The sequence below is a fragment of the Meles meles genome, chromosome 5 (assembly GCF_922984935.1).
Source record: "Meles meles chromosome 5, mMelMel3.1 paternal haplotype, whole genome shotgun sequence".
In the NCBI taxonomy this organism is placed as follows: domain Eukaryota; kingdom Metazoa; phylum Chordata; class Mammalia; order Carnivora; family Mustelidae; genus Meles; species Meles meles.
The window spans coordinates 29,459,672-29,479,231 of NC_060070.1; positions in this window are offsets into that span (position 1 = coordinate 29,459,672).

Below are 19,560 nucleotides of genomic sequence, written 5' to 3' on the forward strand. Positions count from 1 at the left end.
TGGATTTCAATCAAATGAAGAGAGAGCTTTAGCTAGATGGAAGGAAGGAAGGATCATATGAGATGTGAAAATGAATGCTCTGTGTCCCAGTAAGAAATTGAGATCCTTACTAATTTCTTGAGAGACAGATTTAAAAAACACTATGCTGTCCAAGCAGATTCATTTGAAAATGAAAGGGGATGCTAAGTTAATATATTTATAAGTTGTTTTTTGTTGTCAAAAAATTGATTTCATTATGATGTGAATTTATTAAACAACTTTTAGTATATTCAAAAGTATTTTCAAAAATAAATTTCCATAAAAAATTAAAAAGTATCTGTGTATTCAAGTGAAACATACGACTAGCTGATATTGTGCGTTTAAAAAGACTGAATATCAACAATATCTTATGATAAAATCAAATACATTATAGGAAATTGAAACATTGATCATTGAAAGTTAAAAATCACCATAAGGATAATTTCTATGGTTTACGTTTACATACTTAATTTGTTTCTTAAATCCATGGGTGCCTTATACCTTATTACTGATATATTTCAGAGGATGGTATTTTTTTCCATATGGAATTATGTTTTCATATAACAATCTGCAATATCATTTAAAATTAGATTTTATGGTTAACCTTTGAAAACATTGACACTGTTCCTGATCCTTTTCTGAGGACTGCAACCAGTTTTTTATATTTTTTGGTGACTAGTTCTATGAATTTTAACAAATGTATAAATATATAACCCCATAATAATCTGGGTACAGAAGAGATCCATTTTTTTGTGATATCCTTTTAAAAGTCAGACTGTCCTACTACCACTAGTCGCTGGAAACTCTTGTTCTGTTCTCTGTCACCATAGATTTATTTTCTTGAGAATGTCATATAAATGAAATCAAACAGTATGTGAACTTTTGAGATTGACTTCTTTCATTTGCATAAAATGCTTTTGAGAGTCATCCAAGTTGAAGAATATTTAGGTTGTCTCTAGTTTTGGGGAATTATAAATTTCATGAATACTCATGTATAGGTTTTTGTTTTAAGATAAGTTTTTCTTTCTTTAGGGTGAACACATAGGAGCCTATTTTCTGGATTATATGGTAACTATGTGATTATAAGAAATCATCAAGCTCTTTTCAGAGTAGGTGTACCATTTTCCATAACTGCTGGCAATGTATAAGTTTCAAATGTTCAGCATCCTTATTATCAATTGATATTGTTAATTATTTTTATTTGAGCCATCCTAAAAGTTGTTTTGGTAGTATCTCATTATGGTTTTAATTTGCATTCCTATATTCACTAATAATGCTGAACAACTTTTTATGTCCTTTTTTAACATTTACATATCGTCTTTGATGATTTTTCTATTCGGATCTTGTATGTATTTATATTAATCAGAATTTTGTTTTCCTTCTGTTCAGTATTGAGAGTTCTTTATACATCCAGATATAATACTTTTGTCAGATTTGTGATTTGCAAATATTCTCTCTTAGTCTTAAGAATTCTTTAACACAAGGGCACAAAGATTTTTCTTCAATATTTCCTGCAATGTTTTATAATTTTACATTTATATTTATAATCCACAATGGCTTATAGTATAAGATGTAAGATTTAATTTGAATTTAATTATAAGTTTATGGATGTCCATTTATTCCAGTATCAACTGTTGAAAAGATATACTTTATCTATTGACTTACTCCTTTATCTCCTTGTCAAAATCTTTTGCCACGTGTATGTGGGTCTATTTCTGGATTGTCTGTTTTGTTCAGTTGATCTGTGTATTAACTCCTTTGCCAATAACACATTCAAAATAGTTTACAGTGCATAATAACTGTTATAAATACTTATATATATATTCTGTATAGAACTTTTAATATTCTACAAGGTATCAGGTTATAGAAAACGTCACATAAACCTGGTGTTTATTCCGGGCTATGCTACTTAACAGAGGAACTATGATTCTGTACAAGTTATATAGAGAATATAACTTCCATTTCCTCATCTATAAAATTGCCATAAATTATCTAAATTATAGGAGTAATGTTGGTATTAAATGAGCTAGCTTATTTAAAGTAAATAACATTTAATATATATGCTCAGTAAATGTTATTTCTTTTTGTTCTTTATTCTATCTAGCACTATATGTTTGCCAGGTTTTATTGGATATTATTTTAATAAAGTAACCCTTTAAAAATACATAAAGCATGGGAAAAGCAATAAGCTAATATAAATATAATTAATGTAATTTTCTGCATAATTGTAGGAAAACAAAACAGTTAATATAAAGCTAGCATGCTCATAATAAAACTTACCTTTGTAGGATATGAAGCTTTCAGAGAAGAATTACTATTTTCTACTCGTGACCTTGAGCTAAAGAAAAAGCAAAAAGAACATATCATGCAGCTCAGTACCCTTTAGATTTAGTGCACAGAGAACTAATCCATCTGTTTATGGTTCCTTTTTTGTCCCTAGATAACACTTTGTTAAAAGACACATGCTTCAACCTTCAAGATAAATTATCCTTTCAATTCTTAATGGTTGTAAGTGATAAAACCCAAGAGCAAATCAGTGTGTGCATTAAAACTTGTGACATCTATGCTTCTGGCTTGCTGAATGATTATCAAGATATTTAAAGGTTAAATGGTTATTTATACATTTATATATAGATGGAGTTCATGAATATAGTTGTCATAGCTCTCAACATTTGAGTGCCATATATTAAAAAGCTGGTGATGAAGTAGAAGGATGGTTCAAATGAGGATTTAAAAATGAACAAATTATATGTCTCAAACAATTTGATGTCTACCTTCAGTGGAGTAGTCACTTTAACAAAAATAGAAAAATGTGGAGAAGGGGAACTGATTTCATGGAACATATTTCCTCTATAAACACATTTCCTCTATAGACAATTTAGTGCACATCTGGGAAAAGTCCCAGAGGTAACCTCAATAAACTTGCTTTGGAACTTTTTTCTAAGAAAGAATTCAAGTTGATGTTCTAGGAGTTTAATTTGCTGATTTTTATTTCACGACCATAGTGAAAATGTTCACCTTTTTAAGATTGCTATAGTTGTTCTCAGAACCTATGTTTTGGGACTCTTTTAGGTTATATAATAACAATTCATGTTCATGACAGCATATCAGCTGGGATAACTATAGACAAAATGAAAATAATTCTCTCTTTCAAAAATGTGTTTTTCCACTTGAAGACACCGATTACTCAAGCAAAAATAGGAGAATGCTTTTGGCCAAGGAAAATGGTGGCTTACAATATTTGCATCTCTCTACACATTCTCAATAAAAAATGTAGATCCTCCATAGGAACCCATACAACTACACAAGACCTTCACACTCAGAACATCTGGAAGACAAGAAAACTACAATAAAAATACCCATAAATTTTTTTTCTAAGATTTTATTATTTTATTTATTTGCAGACAGAGTTTACAAGTAGGCAAGAGAGGCAGGGAGGGAGAGGGAGGAGGAAGCAGGCTCTCCGTGAAGCAGGTAGCCCGATGTGGGGCTCGATCCCAGAACCCTGGGATCAGGACTTGAGCTGAAAGCAGAGGCTTTAACCCACTGAGCCACCCAGGTGCCCCCCCCATAAAATTTTTTTAAAAAGCCAAATAAGCAGCTATTTTTCACATTCCTTGGTCATACCTCTATATAAAGTAGTACTATCCAGGGAAACTTCTCAGAAGACAATAAAGGACAGCCAGGTAAAAGACTGACTTAAAAAATAATAACTGCCAGAAAGAAAAATCCCACCATAAATGTCAAAATTCTGAAAAAGAAGTATGGTTTTTCAGAACACTGAACAGAGTAGGCATGCTTCTTGGTAGTAAGCTTTGAGAGACATCATGACTAAAGAAGAAAAGTTTCAAGGAAAGGAGAGATATCTGTTTCTATATTCAATGGTAATGGTAATAAGAGACAATAGTGGGAAATTTAGGGGGTACCTGAGTGGCTCAGTCGTTAAGCATCTGCCTGCTGCTCAGGTCATGATCCTAGGGTCCTGCTATCCAGCCCTGAATCATGCTCCCCGCTCAGCAGGAAACCTGCTTCTCCTTCTCCCACTACCCCTGTTTCTGTTCCCTCTCTTGCTGTATCTCTCTCTGTCAAATAAATAAATAAATTTTTTAAAAAAACAGTGGAAATTTAGGACTCTGCAGGAAAAAAGGAGGTGGGGGGGAAAGCAAAAAGACCAGAGTTGATAAAATCTCTCCTCCAATTACCAACAATAAGAACAAAAATTAAAATTACAATAGGTGATTTAATATTTGTATTAGTTAGGGTTCTCCAGAGAAACATAACCAAAAGGAGATGACAGATTAGATAGAGAGAGAGAAAGAGATAAGGGAGATTGATGATGAGAATTGACTCACATGATTACAGAAGCTGACATATGCCATGAAATGGTGTCTGAAGCTAGAAAACATTGCTCTGGACTCGGACTGTATTATAATGCAGATGCCATAATTCAGATGCTATAATTCAGTCGGAGTTCAAAAGTCTGAGAACAAGGGAAGTCACTGGTGTAACTATCAGGCCAATGTCAAAGACCAAAGAAATTGCACCAGGGGAGGATTGCTGATACAAGTCCCAGAGCCCAAGGACCATGAGGCAGGATCCCTATTATGAGCGAATAGGAAAAGACGAATGTCCTAATCTAAGAGGAGATAAAGAAAATTTACCCTTTCTCTATTTTCTTGCTCTGTATGGGCCCTTAACAGCTTGGATGATGATGATGCCCCATATTGGTGAGGGTGAATCTTTACATAGTTTACTGATTCAAATGTTAGTATCTTCCAGAAACACCCTCACAAACAGATCCAGAGATAATGTTTTCCCAGACATCTGGGCATCTCCTTGTCTAGTGAAGGTAATATAAAATTAATTATTACAATATTAATTACAAATCCTAAAGAAATTTTTAGCAACCAGTATTTACTATCACTTTGAGGAAGAAATATACCACACCATGAATAATTGGCATTTATTCCAGTACTGCAAGCTTGGTTCAATATTTAAAAAAACATTAAGATGCTATACCATTGATGAGTTGAAGAAGAAAAATATGATTACCTCTAAACATGATAAAGAAGTCCAACAAAATTAAATTTTCACTCATATAGCTAAGAAGATATGTATTGATACATCCCTAACATAATAAAAATAAGCAAATTAGTTATAAAATCAGTATTTTGCTTAATAAGGAAACAGTAGCATTTCCACTAATACCAGACACAAATTAAAGATGCCAACTAAGACCCCTAGTATTTAACACTGTATTGGAAATATCTGCCAATCAAATTAAAAACAATAAATTATAAAATAGGAAGTACAACTCTATTTGTACATGATAAGATAGTATATTACAAAGCTGAAGTCAAAACTTTGATTCAAATAAAATTATATACTAAAGCAGCAGAAAACAGTAACATAGAAATCAAAAAGTCTTCTTACTCATAAACAACAACCAGTTCAAAGACATAATGGTAGAGAAAAATCTATTCACTATAGCAATATCAAATTTGAGAGAACTGGCGCTTGGGTAGCTTGGTCGGTTAAGTGTCTGACTTTTGATGTTGGCTCAAGTCGTGATATCAGGGTCGTGGGCTTGAGCCATGAGTTGGGCTCTGTACTGGGTGTGGAACCTGCTTAAGATTCTCTCTCCCTCTCCTTTTGCTCTTCCCCCTCTAAAAAAAAAGAAAGAAAGAAAGAAAGATGAGAAAACTGAGAAATAGACTTAAAAAGAAACAACCTTTGGGAGGGTATGTGTTGTCATAAGCACTGGGTATTATATAAGACTGATTAATCAGAGACCTGTACCTCTGAAACACATAATACATTATAAGTTAATTAACCAAATTTAAGTTTTTAAAAAATTTAATTATTTATGAAGAACTTTAAAATACTTCTGAATGACACAAATCAGACTTGAAAAAACGTAAAGAAATGTCATTCTTTTTTTTTTTAATTTTATTTATTTATTTGACAGAGAGAGATCACAAGTAGATAGAGAGGCAGGCAGAGAGAGAGAGAGAGAGGGAAGCAGGCTCCCTGCTGAGCAGAGAGCCCGATGCGGGACTCGATCCCAGGACCCCGAGATCATGACCTGAGCCGAAGGCAGCGGCTTAACCCACTGAGCCACCCAGGCATCCCAAGAAATGTCATTCTTTAATAGAATGACTCAATATAATAAAGATAACTCTTCTCCCCAAGTAATTTTATGAATTTAATATAATCCCAGTACATGAACCTACAAATTTTTATGAATCTAGACACACTGGTTATAAGTTTGTTAGAATAACTTGTATAACTAGAAACATGAGGAAGAAAACATACACAATATTAAATATTCTCTAAAACCATGTTATTCAAAATAATGTGGTGCTGATACATAAACAGATAAATAGACAGTGAAATATAATAGGAAGTCCAGAAATAGATCTGAGTTGTCAAGGGACATTTGATATAAAGATAACATCTGAAATTACTAGGGCATAGATCATCTTTTTAATAAATGGTGTTTAGGAAACCACATAGCCAGTTGGGAAAAGATAATGACATTACAATCTATAAGAATAAACTCTAGGGGCACCTGGGTGGCTCAGTGGTTTAAGCCTCTGCCTTCAGCTCAGGTCATGATCTCAGGGTCCTGGGATTGAGCCCCGCATCGGGCTCTCTGCTCAGCGGGGAGCCTACTGCCCCTCTCTCTCTGCCTGCTTCTCTGCCTACTTATGATCTCTCTCTCTCTCTCTCTGTTGAGTAAATAAATAACATTTTAAAAAAAATAAAAAATAAATTAAAAAAGAATAAACTCTAAATATTATAGAGATAAAACAAAACAAATACCACAAGTAGAAAAAGAAAACATAGGTAAGGTTTTATATATTATTTGTGTGGGGAAAAAGTTAAAATAGATTTAAAATAAATAGATTTAAAATCCAGAAGGAATACAAAAAATATAGTCAAATACATTTAAAATTTTTACACAACTAAAAAGACAAGTGCTTTAATGCCACAATTCCAAAGACAACCAACAATTTTTTTAAAGTTTTATTTATTCAAGAGAAAGAGAGAGAGAGAGATGCAATGGGCAGAAGGACAGGGAGAAAAACAGAATTCTCATTGAGTACAGAGGCCTACACAGGGCTGATCCCATGACTCTGAGGTCATGACCTCATCTGAAATCAAGAGTCAGACACTTAACTGATTAAGCCACCTAGGAGCCCAACAACTAACAATTGTAAAAGATATGTGCAACATAAATCACAGATAAACATATCTTTAATATATAAATGGCTCTTAAAATTTAGGGAAACAGAACAGAAAAGAGTAGAAAATAGAGTGAACAACCAATAATAGACAAAGCAAAATTATATAAAGATCATCTAATAATTTTTAAAAAAGTTAAACTTTTCTATGTGTAAGAGAAATGAAAAGCAAAACTAAAATAACTATCATTTATCACCTATTAGATTGGCAAAATTTGCAAAACTTGACAACAAACTGTTGGCAATGTTGTACCCGAATTTTCTTGTCCAAGAGACCACCAAGGAGCCAACACTGATGCAATCACACACGGGTTTATTTAACAAGCTTAAGCTTGCGCCCAAGTATACCCGACACAGCGAAGTAGGGACTTGGACCCAGAGCTTAGTTAAGGCAGGGGTATTTATGGGTTCCTGTTACTAAAGCAGGGTGGGAGTTTCTGGAACCAAAGCAGGGTGGGGCTTCCTGTGACTAAAGCAGGGTGGGGGTCTCTGGAACCAAAGCAGGGTGGGGGTTCTTAGAACTAAAGTAAAGTAGGGGAAAGTTCAGCTCTTGGGCACAGGGATCTGAGATCCCGGAGCTAAGATGGCTGTACTTATGCTAAGGCTAAACCTGAGGTGGAATGGCCTTAATTTTTCTCAGCCTCCACAGGCAAGGTTGTAGGGAAATAGACCGATTGGAATTCAAAATGGTGTAACAGTTACTGGAGTGGGTGTGAATAGGAGGGGAGAAGTGAACTTTTCTCTCAGTATACTTATATATATAGTTTTGACTTTTAGAACCATGTGATTATCAATCATAAAAATAAGCAAATCAAAGGAAGAAAAAGGAAATAAATACTGATATAGAATACAGACAAGAAAAAAACAAAAAATAACAGGACACTAAAGGGGAAAAAGACCTACCCTACATATTAAACATAATACTTTTTTATATATATTCTGGCTAAAGACAAAAATATCTATAAGCAAATATGGACATCTAGCTAGAAATTTGTTTTCACAGTGGTGTGGGATAACAAGAAAATGTTTTCTGTGTATTTAAGGATTTGGCACTTGAGTAAATTCATTGATAGTAATCAGAAGCTGATTTTTCATTGTGGAAAAGAGACTATTAGAAAGAAGAAATATTAGAGTAAACTCTTTTGTGAGTTTAATTGGGATACTAAAACCTATGTACACCATATACATACACACACAGACATGGGCATCTCCCTACCATGCAAAACAAAAGAACCAGGGAAATGCAAACAAAAGAATAATATGTCGGTAAGACAATGGAACTAACTTGAAGGAATTCCCAATAGAGAGACTGTAGAAAGTCTGAGTATCCAAAAAATAATAATAGTAACAGAATTTTTATGAAATAAAGAATCTATGAGTGCACACTGATAGGAATAAATAAATGAATGGAGTAAGGGTAAAGATCTCCCATATCATAAAGTGCTATAATGATTTCACATGACTAGATAATTGAAGACTCACAGGCTTCAGAGAGCATATTCAAAAGTATCTTAATAAAGTCAAAGGGTATGGAATGTATGCATAAGCATTAACAGCCTGAGAGACTTCTAGGCCCAGTTCTTCAGAATTATTCTTATTCATCCATGATGTACTTCATTTCTGGAATTTGAACCACTATAATTTGTGTGAGGCTTCTTGGTTTTACTTTATTTATTTATTTTTTTAAAGTGATAGCTCTTTTTTTTTTTTTTAAGATTTTATTTATTTATTTGACAGAGGTCACAAGTAGGCAGAGAGGCAGACAGAGAGAGAGAGAGGAGGAAGCAGGCTCCCCCTTGAGCAGAGAGCCCAATGGGGGGCTCAATCCCAGGACCTTGTGACCATGATCTGCCTGAGGTGAAGGCAGAGGCTTAACCCACTGAGCCACCCAGGCACCCCAGAGGCTTCTTGGTTTTAGAAGAGCTTATGAAATGTTCCCAGTGGGATCTTTCATGCCTTTCTAGTCACATATCTAAGGCAAACTTGTAACTGATTACACCAGGTATAAGGGATCAATATGCAAACTGGCCTGGTAGCATCAGAAAAGTTTCCAACTTTAAAAAGCATATTGTAAATTATTAGTTAGCACTATCATCCTTATCTTGGCCAAGAATCAATTCCATACTTCCAGGTATCTGTGGAGATAAAAAATTGAGCTGTCCTAGTCCAACCAAAAAGAATTTACACAGGTACTGATAAAAGAAAGGAATGATGGAGTTAAAAATAACACCATTTAGCATCTATCATAATAATTAAATGAGAAAAAATCATGAGTGGGAGCTAACCTCATGGGTAAAAGTTTGATGAGGAGCAGATATTTACATACACTCCAAGTAATTCCCCTCTAATTACTTTTTTTTTTAAACAAGGAGGAATTAGCAATTTTACAGTGGCTTAACCTAGTTATCACCTTAGGCAAATTATCAAAGCTAACATCAGCAGTAACAGAACAAGCAGACAGCATGTGCCCCTTTATCAGTCATCAGGAAGGATACAGCGTCACCTCTGTCAAAAATAAATCATTTGAATAAAATTATTAGTGAGAATGGGTCAAAACTAAAATAAGGGACAGTCTACAAAATAACTGGTCTTTAATTTTTTTGTTTTAATATTAAGTTCATGAAAGCTAAAGATAGACTAACAAACTTACAGGTTAAAGAAAATTAAAGAAAGATGGGAAACAAATAAAAATAATCTGATCTGGAATGAACACTGGGAAAATAAAAATTGCTAATAAGTACATTATTGGAGGAACATGAAATTTGAAAGTGTACAACTGATTTAATAAAATTACTATGTCAATTTTCTAATCAATTAATTAGATAATAATTCTAATTAATAATTTTAATAATTACAATTTTGACAATTGTACCAGGGTTACAGATTCTTGGAAGATGTATTCTGAAACATTTAAATGTAAATGTGTAGAATATCATCAGCACAATATTAAATGTCTCCATTTTTTAATATATGTGTATATATGAGACACACCCTTGTTCACCCACATAACTGGATTAAAACACAGTACTATTTGTGCTCTCAAGTGCTGATTTTATGACTCAAAATTAATAGCAAAAACATCCAGCGAACTAAAGGAGTATTATTTTGTATTATTTTTCAATTTAGTCAGGATAAAAACAAATGATTATTAACTATTTAAAGCCTTATGAATTATGATAATTTAGTTATCTATGATCATTTCATTATTTCAAGTAACATTAGATGATGGGACTGCACAGAAATGCCTATGGATCTCATCTTAAAGAGGAATGAAACATATAGGTAATCACATTATTCAGTTCAGAACAATTGATTTTTTTAAAAAAAGCTGTTTTGTTAAAACAAATCACTGTTGGGTGCCTGGGTGGCTCAGTGGGTTAAAGCCTCTGCTTTCGGCTCAGGTCATGATCCCAGGGTCCTGGGATCGAACCCCACATCAGGCTCTCTGCTCCGCAGGGAGCCTGCTTCCTCCTCTCTCTCTGCCTGCCTCTCTGCCTAGTTGTAATTTCTCTCTGTCAAATAAATAAAATATTAAAAAAAAAATCACTGTTGATGATGTTGGTTAATTTTAGGGCTTTTAAAATAAAATACTTCATATAAAGGTGTATTTGTCATAAACCATTATTGATGAAGCAATCCAAATTCCTTTTAACATCAACTATTTTAAGCCTCATTTTATAAGAGAGGAAAATGAGTCTTAGTGATTTTAAATAAATTGTTTTAGATGACCCAGCCAGTAATAACAAAGCCAGAGCACAAACTTGTATTTGTCAGATTCCAGTACCAGTGCTCTTAATCACTGTTCTATACTTTCTTGTTTCCAGTAAAATCCTACAGTTTGTAAAATATGAAATGTGGTGGAGATTATACTGTGATTGTTATACACTTGGATGTTAAGGGACCTGACAGTTTCTACTTTCTCTCTAGGAAAGCCTGCTGCTCTGCAGCAAATAGACTACAGGATGACTGAAAAGAGGAACACCACAGTGCCAGGTGGGTAAATCAAGTCTTCCAGTACTTTCTAGCTCAGCTAAGCAAAGTGATGAATGCAGCCAGCTAAAAAAAAGGAAAAAAAAAGTATTAAAAAGAAATCATTAAGGCTACCTAAAAAAGCTAAAGATTAGTCTATCAACAACTATCAAATGATCTCCCTGATATGAGGAAGTGGAGATGCAACGTGGGGGGTTTGAGGGGTTGGAAAAGAATAAATGAAACAAGATGGGATCCGGAGGGAGACAAACCATTAGAGACTCAATCTCACAAAACAAACTGAGGGTTGTTTGGGGGAGGGGGATAGGGAGAGGGTGGTGGGGTTATGGACATTGGGGAGGGTATGTGCTATGGTGAGTGCTGTGAAGTGTGTAAAGCTGGTGATTCACAGACCTGTACCCCTGGGGCTAAACATACATTATATGTTTATTAAAAAAAATTTAAAAAAAGATTAGTCTATCAAGTAGAATCTGTATTCCTATTTTCCAATTTTCCAAAATAGGAATATTATTGATTAGATTAGGTAAGAGCTTGAATAATAGTTTTATGAAATTACATACATATGGAATTATATAGAGAGAAAGACAGAGAGAGACACTTTCAAATAGTAGTGGTAGTAAATAAAGATTTAGATTAAGAAAAATTGATGAATGACAGACTTTCTTATATATAAATGCTAGTAGATTCAGTAGTTTTTGATAATGACATAGGTCTAAATAATTTCATCAAAGTCTATTTGAGATACAAGAAATATAAAGACACTAAGCAAGGTAGCATCAGAAACCCATTTTCTGTTGATGCTCCATATCTCACACAATCTCTGGGGAAGATACTGGAGTGTGTGATCTCATTGCTTAACAACAGGGACTCACACTCAATCCACAAGGTCCAACTGAATATAACCAGCCTTCCCACTCACCTCATCTGAATTTTTGCCTCACAATTTTTTTATACCATACAAACTATTTTCCCCTCAACTAAATGAGAAAACAAACATAACAAACAAGAACCCCAAAACTTCCAGCCATTGGAATGTGGATTGAAAACTGATACTTTTGAGTGTTTGTGTATGTGTGTGTATGTGTTTATGTTTGGTATCTTAGTAGTAACTTGGTTTTATAAATACATGATAATGCCAGCTATGCTATGGATGCTATTTCTTTCTTTCAGTCTGAACTGAATTTCTTCATTGTATGTTTTAGTAATAACTACATTTGTTTAAGTGGTAAGAGAGGACATCCTTGTGTTTGTTGGGTCTGGAGAAGCAGTCAGGCAAAAAACACCCCATAAATAAAATACTTTAGGTAGGGAACTACAAACATTTTTCATTTATTTAGCATCCTTTTGGATATTTGTCTTTGAGGGAGGAATAAGTGTATCTTGGGTCTGATGCAGAAGATTAGATGTATAAGGAATGAAAAGAGTGATTTTGTCTGCTTCTATGTATACACAGGGAATAAAAACCATATTTTGTAGTACTTAATGCATTTCTAACTTCTTTTTTTAAGTTTATTATGCATAGAAAAAAACCTAAAAGTTAAAATAATAATCCCCATAAACTAATATTCTTCTGTACTTCTAATTTATAGAAAGAAAAAAGATTAATGTATTGGATAATCATTCAGATATAAATATCCCTGTTTCTGATGAATCAAACCAATACATTAAATATCTTATAACATATAATTTTCAATAATATAACCTATAATTTTTCATCTTTCTTCAGTCATAGGATAAGATCTGAATAAAATATGTGTGATTAGAACTTTCAAAATAACAAATGATGCTCAAAATTTTCATGATTTTAAGTTTTTTTTTAAATAAAAACTTCTCCCCTATAATTAAACAATTGGAAGATGTTCAATAAATATAAAAATACTTTCCAGCAAATAATGTGAATATAAGGATTTTCATGGAAAATGCCATTTAATCAGATAACATAATTCAGCTACTGAGGAATATAATTAAAATATAAATTTTTAATCTATTGACTAATTAGAAAAATTGCAAGAAAAACATTCTGAAATCTTAAGTCATTTTAGAGAAAAGATTCTGATAAATCATCCAATAGATGTTACACTGAATTTTGTTTCAGAATCACTATGCTACTTGGAAGAAATGTTACCAATAGTGTGTCTTTTTCTTTCCCTACACTATAGAGAAAAGATGGAATGTATGCTGAGATCTTACATAATTGTGATAGGCAGAATGATCCCTCTGAAAGATGTCTATGATTTAATCCTTGGCATTTGTGAAAATGTAATGTTACATAGAAAAGGAGACTTTGCAGATGTCATTAAGGTTACAGAACTTCTAATAGGAAGATTATACTGGATTACCCAGGAGGGCCAAATTTAGTTGCATGACCTTTTAGAGAACTATAGCAAAAGAGGGACAACAGTGAAATGCACAGAAGGTGAAGTCAGAGCACTCTCTAGCAGGAGAAGAATCAGCATGCCATCATGGGCCCTTAAGGGGCCCTTGTGGGAAGAACAGAGAAAAGCCTCAAGGAGCTGGGTAAGAGTGGTCCTCAGCTGACAACTAGTAAGGAAACAGGGACCTCAACCTTACTAGGTTCTGGTAACAATCTGGTTGTTTCAGATTGGGTTCATCCCCAAAGCCTCCAATAGGAAAAATGACCTTGCCTACATCATGATTTTACCCTAGTGAGACCCATGCAGATTTCAGACTTACAGAACTATTAGATAATAAGTGAGCATTCTTTTTAAGCCACTAAATTTGGTAATTTGTTATTACAAAGAATACTAACACGTTATATAAGACTAAAGGCAGGATAGAGAAACCAACATTTTCTTATGCAGTTGGGAACTAAAAACAGAATAATTTAGAAGGAACAAATGATAGGTAAAGTGTCTTAGATGTATCTCTGTTACAACCCACTGGATGGAATGATATGGTGTATCTCAGAACTATTGTTGGGACATAGATATGTTTAAGTTTCAAAGCAGAAGACATAAACACTGTTGGTGTATATGCTAGGATCAGTTGAAACATTTTGTTCTAAAATTTCCTGGAATTTCTTCAAAGTTTCCACTTGGTAGGCCTAGAAAGTAAGGTGATAAAAACAATTGCACATTAGCTGGGAACTTAGTGTGTAGTCAAGGAGGTAAAATCTAAAAATAAGCCTAGTTAATACTGAAAAGAAAACACTTTAAGCATGTGAACCGTCTTTCAGAGTCTGTTTGATAGTAAGCAAATGTTTTCTATTTTTATGTATTTGTCTATAAATGGTGAAAAATCTCTTAACCATGGAATGATGTTTATGAGAGATAACTAAATATAAATATACGGTTTGAAATTTGGCCATAAGATGCAAATAAGGAGCAATTCAAATGATGAAATGTGTGATTAGTGAAATCATCCTTTCTTTGAGGGCAGTTATCAAAAGATTATAAGGCATTTATGAGGAATGCAATTGCTCAATCAAAAGAGAGAAATTAAGCATCTACAAAGCACTATGCAGAAATTTTGTGGACTTCAAGTTTTATTGGAATTCTGATAAAAGTTAGCCCTTACATTCATTTGATATACTTTCTTAGCGCAATATTATGAATCTTAATTTATTGTTCACTCACCTTTAGATTTATCACTACATTTTATATGTTCTGGAGTTTGTAAACTATCACTGATGTTACTCAATGTTTACAAAGACTATATTCTCTAAACTCATCATGGTCTCCTTGTTTTTAATTGTATTAACCATCACCAAAAGCTAGTAGATTCTCACATGCAGTAATTTAGATGGGCAGAGCCCTTCTCTTAAAGAACTCATTTCTGAGTACACAATTCTTCCTTAAGATAGAAAGAAGGTCATGAGTGATGTTATTACCTAGAGGAGGGGATGATCTGAGTAGGGATAAAGGAAAAGGGATATTAGCATTCAGTCTCAACAAGGAGAAGGGTCAGGTGTGTGATCTGATAATATAACGTATATAACTGATATTTGACTGCTGGGTTAAGAATAAAGGAGTTTGCCAATTGGGATGCTTTTTATTTCTTTTTATTGTCTGATTGATGAGGCTAGGAGCTCTATAAGTCAGACTCTCACTCTTTGCAGATGATATGATACTTCATGTGGAAAACCTAAAGGCTCCACTCCAAAGCTGCTAGAACACCCACAGGAATTCAGTAAAGTGTCAGGATATAAAATCAATACACAGAAATCAGTTACATTTCTCTACACCAACAACAAGAGAGAAAAAAGAGAAATTAAGGAGTCAATCCTATTTACAATTGCACCCAAAACCATAAGATACCTAGGAATAAACCTAACCAAAGAGGCAAAGAATCAGTACTCAGAAAACTATAGAACACTCATGAAAGAAATTGAGGAAGACACAAAGAAATGGAAAAACATTCCATGCTTATGGATAGGAAGAACAAACATTGTGAAAATGTCTATGCTACCTAGAGCAATCTAAATGTTTACTGCAATTTCTATCAAAATATCATCAACTTTTTTCAAAGAAATGAAGCAAATAATCCTAAAATTTATATGGAACAAGAAAAGACCCCAAATAACCAGAGGAACGTTGAAAAAGAAAACCAAAGTTGGTGGCATCACAATTCCAGACTTCAAGCTCTATTACAAAGCTGTAATCATCAAACAGTACGGTACTGGCACAAAAACAGATACATAGATCAGTGGAACAGAATAGAGAGCCAAGAAATGGACTCTCAACTCTATGGTCAACTAATCATTGACAAAGCAGAGGAAAGAATGTCCAATGGAAAAAAGACAGTTCTTTAATAAATGGTGTTGGGAAAAAGTCACAGGCAGAAGAATGAAACTGGACCATTTTCTTACACCATACACAAAAATTGACTCAAAATGGATGAAAGACTCAATGTGAGTCAGGAATCCATCACAATCCTTGAGAATATAGGCAGCAGCCTCTTTGACCTCAGCCACTACAACTTCTTCTAAAACATCACCAAAAGCAAGGGAAGCAAGGGCAAAAATGAACTATTGGGACTTCATTAAGATAAAAAGCTTTTGCACAGCAAACAGTCAACAAAACCAAAAGACAACTGACAGAATGGGAGAAGATATTCACAAATGGCCTATCAGATAAAGGGCTAGTATCTAAAAGTTATAAAGAACTTATCAAACCCTACACCCAAAGAACAAATAATCCAATCAAGAAATAGGCAGAAGACTTGAACAGACATTTCTGCAAAGAACACATCCAGATGGCCAACAGACACATGAAAACGTGTTCAACATCACCAGGCATCAGGGAAATACAAATCAAAACCACAATGAGATACCATCTCATACCAGTCAGAATGGCTAAAATTAAGTCAGGAAATGACAGATGCTGGTGAGGATGTGGAGAAAGGGGAAACCTCCTACACTACTGGTAGGAATACAAGCTGGTGCAGCTACTCTGGAAAACAGGATGGAGGTTTGTCAGAAAGTTGAAAATAGAACTATCCTATGACCCAGCAATTGTACTACTGGGTATTTACCCTTAAGATATAAATGCAGTGATCTGAAGGGGCACATGCACCTGAATGTTTATTGCAGCAATGTCCACAATACCCAAACTATGGAAAGAGCCTAAATGTCCATCAACAGATGAATGGATAAAGAAGATGAATGGAGGGGCACCTGGGTGGCTCAGTGGGTTAAGCCGCTGCCTTCTTCGGCTCAGGTCATGATCTCAGGGTCCTGGGATCTAGTCCCGCGTAGGGCTCTCTGCTCAGCAGGGAGCCTGCTTCCCTCTCTCTCTCTCTCTCTCTCTGCCTGTCTCTCTATCTACTTGTGATCTCTCTCTGTCAAATAAATAAATAAAATCTTAAAAAAAAGATGAATGGAATACTAGGAAGCCATCAACAAACCCCCAAATCTTGCCATTTGCAATGATGATAGAACTAGAGGGTATTATGCTAAGCAAAATAACTCAGTCAGAGAAAGACAATTATCATATGATCTCACTGATACAAGGAATTTGAGAAACAAGACAGAGGGGAAAGGAGGGAAAAATGAAACAAGATGAAACCAGAGAGGGAGACAAACCATAAGAGACTCTTAATCTCAGGAAACAAAGTGAGGGTTGCTGAAGGGGAGGGGGGTGGGAGGGATGGAGTGGTTGGGTTATGGACATTGAGGAGGGTATTTGCTATGGTGAGTGCTGTGAATTGTGTAAGGCTGATAACTCACAGACCTGTACCCCTGAAACAAATAATACATTATATATTAATAAAAAAAGAATTCTCAAAAAAAAAAAAAGAAAAAAAAGAGTAAAGGAGTTGACAACACACACACACACACACAGAATAAAGGAGTTGAGTAAGGAGAAAGTGAAAAGTGGTGTACTTGAAAAAAATCTATGACTCCTCAACCCATTATTTTTTCTTCTCTTTTGGTTATTCATCACTCTATGAAATCTGGGGTGAAATTCAGCAATAGTGAAAAAAAAAGAAAAAAAATAACAAGAAAAATTGTAGGATGTTATAGCTGTAGTTATATTTATATTCTTATAGGTATCTTGGAAAGAATATAAAGTTTTTAATGTGACAAATGAATTTCAAACTATGTTAAATTGACTTAATGACATTGACAAAAGGTAGTCTAACAACAAAATAATAAGTTCTGTATAATATAATGTTCTCAAGTAATAGATATGTGGAAATTGTCTGTACATATAAGATCTAGCTATTGTTGCATACTTGTTGAGACCCAGAATAAAACAGTTAAAAAAATGAAAGAGTTATGATTAATCATTTTACAGAAGAGAGAACTAGCTGCAGTTGTTCCATAAAATTTATCTGATGGGTTTGTACCTCACTACAGTTGGAAGACTTTGATCATCATTTACTGATGATTACTATGGCCCTGAAGTAGTGCTTCATAAAAGATAGTTAATATAGAGGATGCCATTTCTCACTGCTGGCAAGTGTTCTTAAAGAACCTTCATGGGTAAAGATGAATATCATACTGAATATTAGTCTCTTCTTTTTAGAAGAGGCAAGAAGGCAGCAGGATGAATGCCTTTGAGTCTATCCCTTCATTCAGGCATAGAACATAAGACTCACTCCCTATAGACTGTAGGCCTAAGGAGTCATCACCATAGGAGTTTTCTTATCTTGGTTCAATGAACATTAGGTACATGAGATTATTGCAAAAGGAATACCTTTTCGGTAATGGTACTACTAACATTTGTATTTTTTTTTCATAGTTTGTATCTGGAATATTGAAAAATAGACACAAAGAAGAATTCATACATACACACACAATGTTAAAAGTAGATGACATGAATTTCAGTGCAAAATTTTCACACCATTCTTAATTTCTAAAAAAGTAAAAGAGAAAAGATCTCCTCAGAAGGAAGATGTCCTAGATGTTCAGTTTATTACTGTCAGTACCTATACCTACTCATTTTCTTTCCCCCTGAACTTAAAGAAACAACTTTATATCTTTTATCAAAGATAAACTTGTTTATCTAGTCTTGACTCTATCACTATTCAACTTTAAAGAACCTTATATTGGGGCACCTGGGTGGCCTGATCACTGGGTGTCTGCCTTCAGGTCATGATCCCAGGGCTCTGGGATCAAGCTCCACATCAGGCCCTCTGCTCAGTAGGAAACCTGCATCTCCCTCTCCCTCTGCTGCTCCCCTGCTTGTGTTCCCTTCCTCGCTGTGTCTCTCTCTGTCAGATGAATAGATAAAATCTTTTAAAAAACAAACAAACAGAAAGCTTATATTAACTATCTGCCTCTTTCAGTAGAGAGTTTTTATAGATGTATGGTTAATATATATTAAAATATTTTTGTATTATCAATTGCCTTCTTTTTTTTAAACTTTATTTTTCCAGTGTTCTAAGATTCATTTTATTAATTACCTTCGAAAGGGTTGTCCCATTGTAGAATCCCAAAAATAATCCACAAAGGTTTCTTTTTAAGCCATATTTTTTTTTCCCTTTTTATTTATTTATTTATTTTTTCAGCGTAACAGTATTCATTCTTTTTGCACAACACCCAGTGCTCCATGCAAAACGTGCCCTCCCCATCACCCACCACCTGTTCCCCCAACCTCCCACCCCTGACCCTTCAAAACCCTCAGGTTGTTTTTCAGAGTCCATAGTCTCTTATGGTTCGCCTCCCCTCCCCAATGTCCATAGCCCGCTCCCCCTCTCCCAATCCCTCCTCCCCCCAGCAACCCCCAGTTTGTTTTGTGAGATTAAGAGTCATTTAGGGTTTGTCTCCCTCCCAATCCCATCTTGTTTCATTTATTCTTCTCCTATCCCCCTACCCCCCCATGTTGCTTCTCCATGTCCT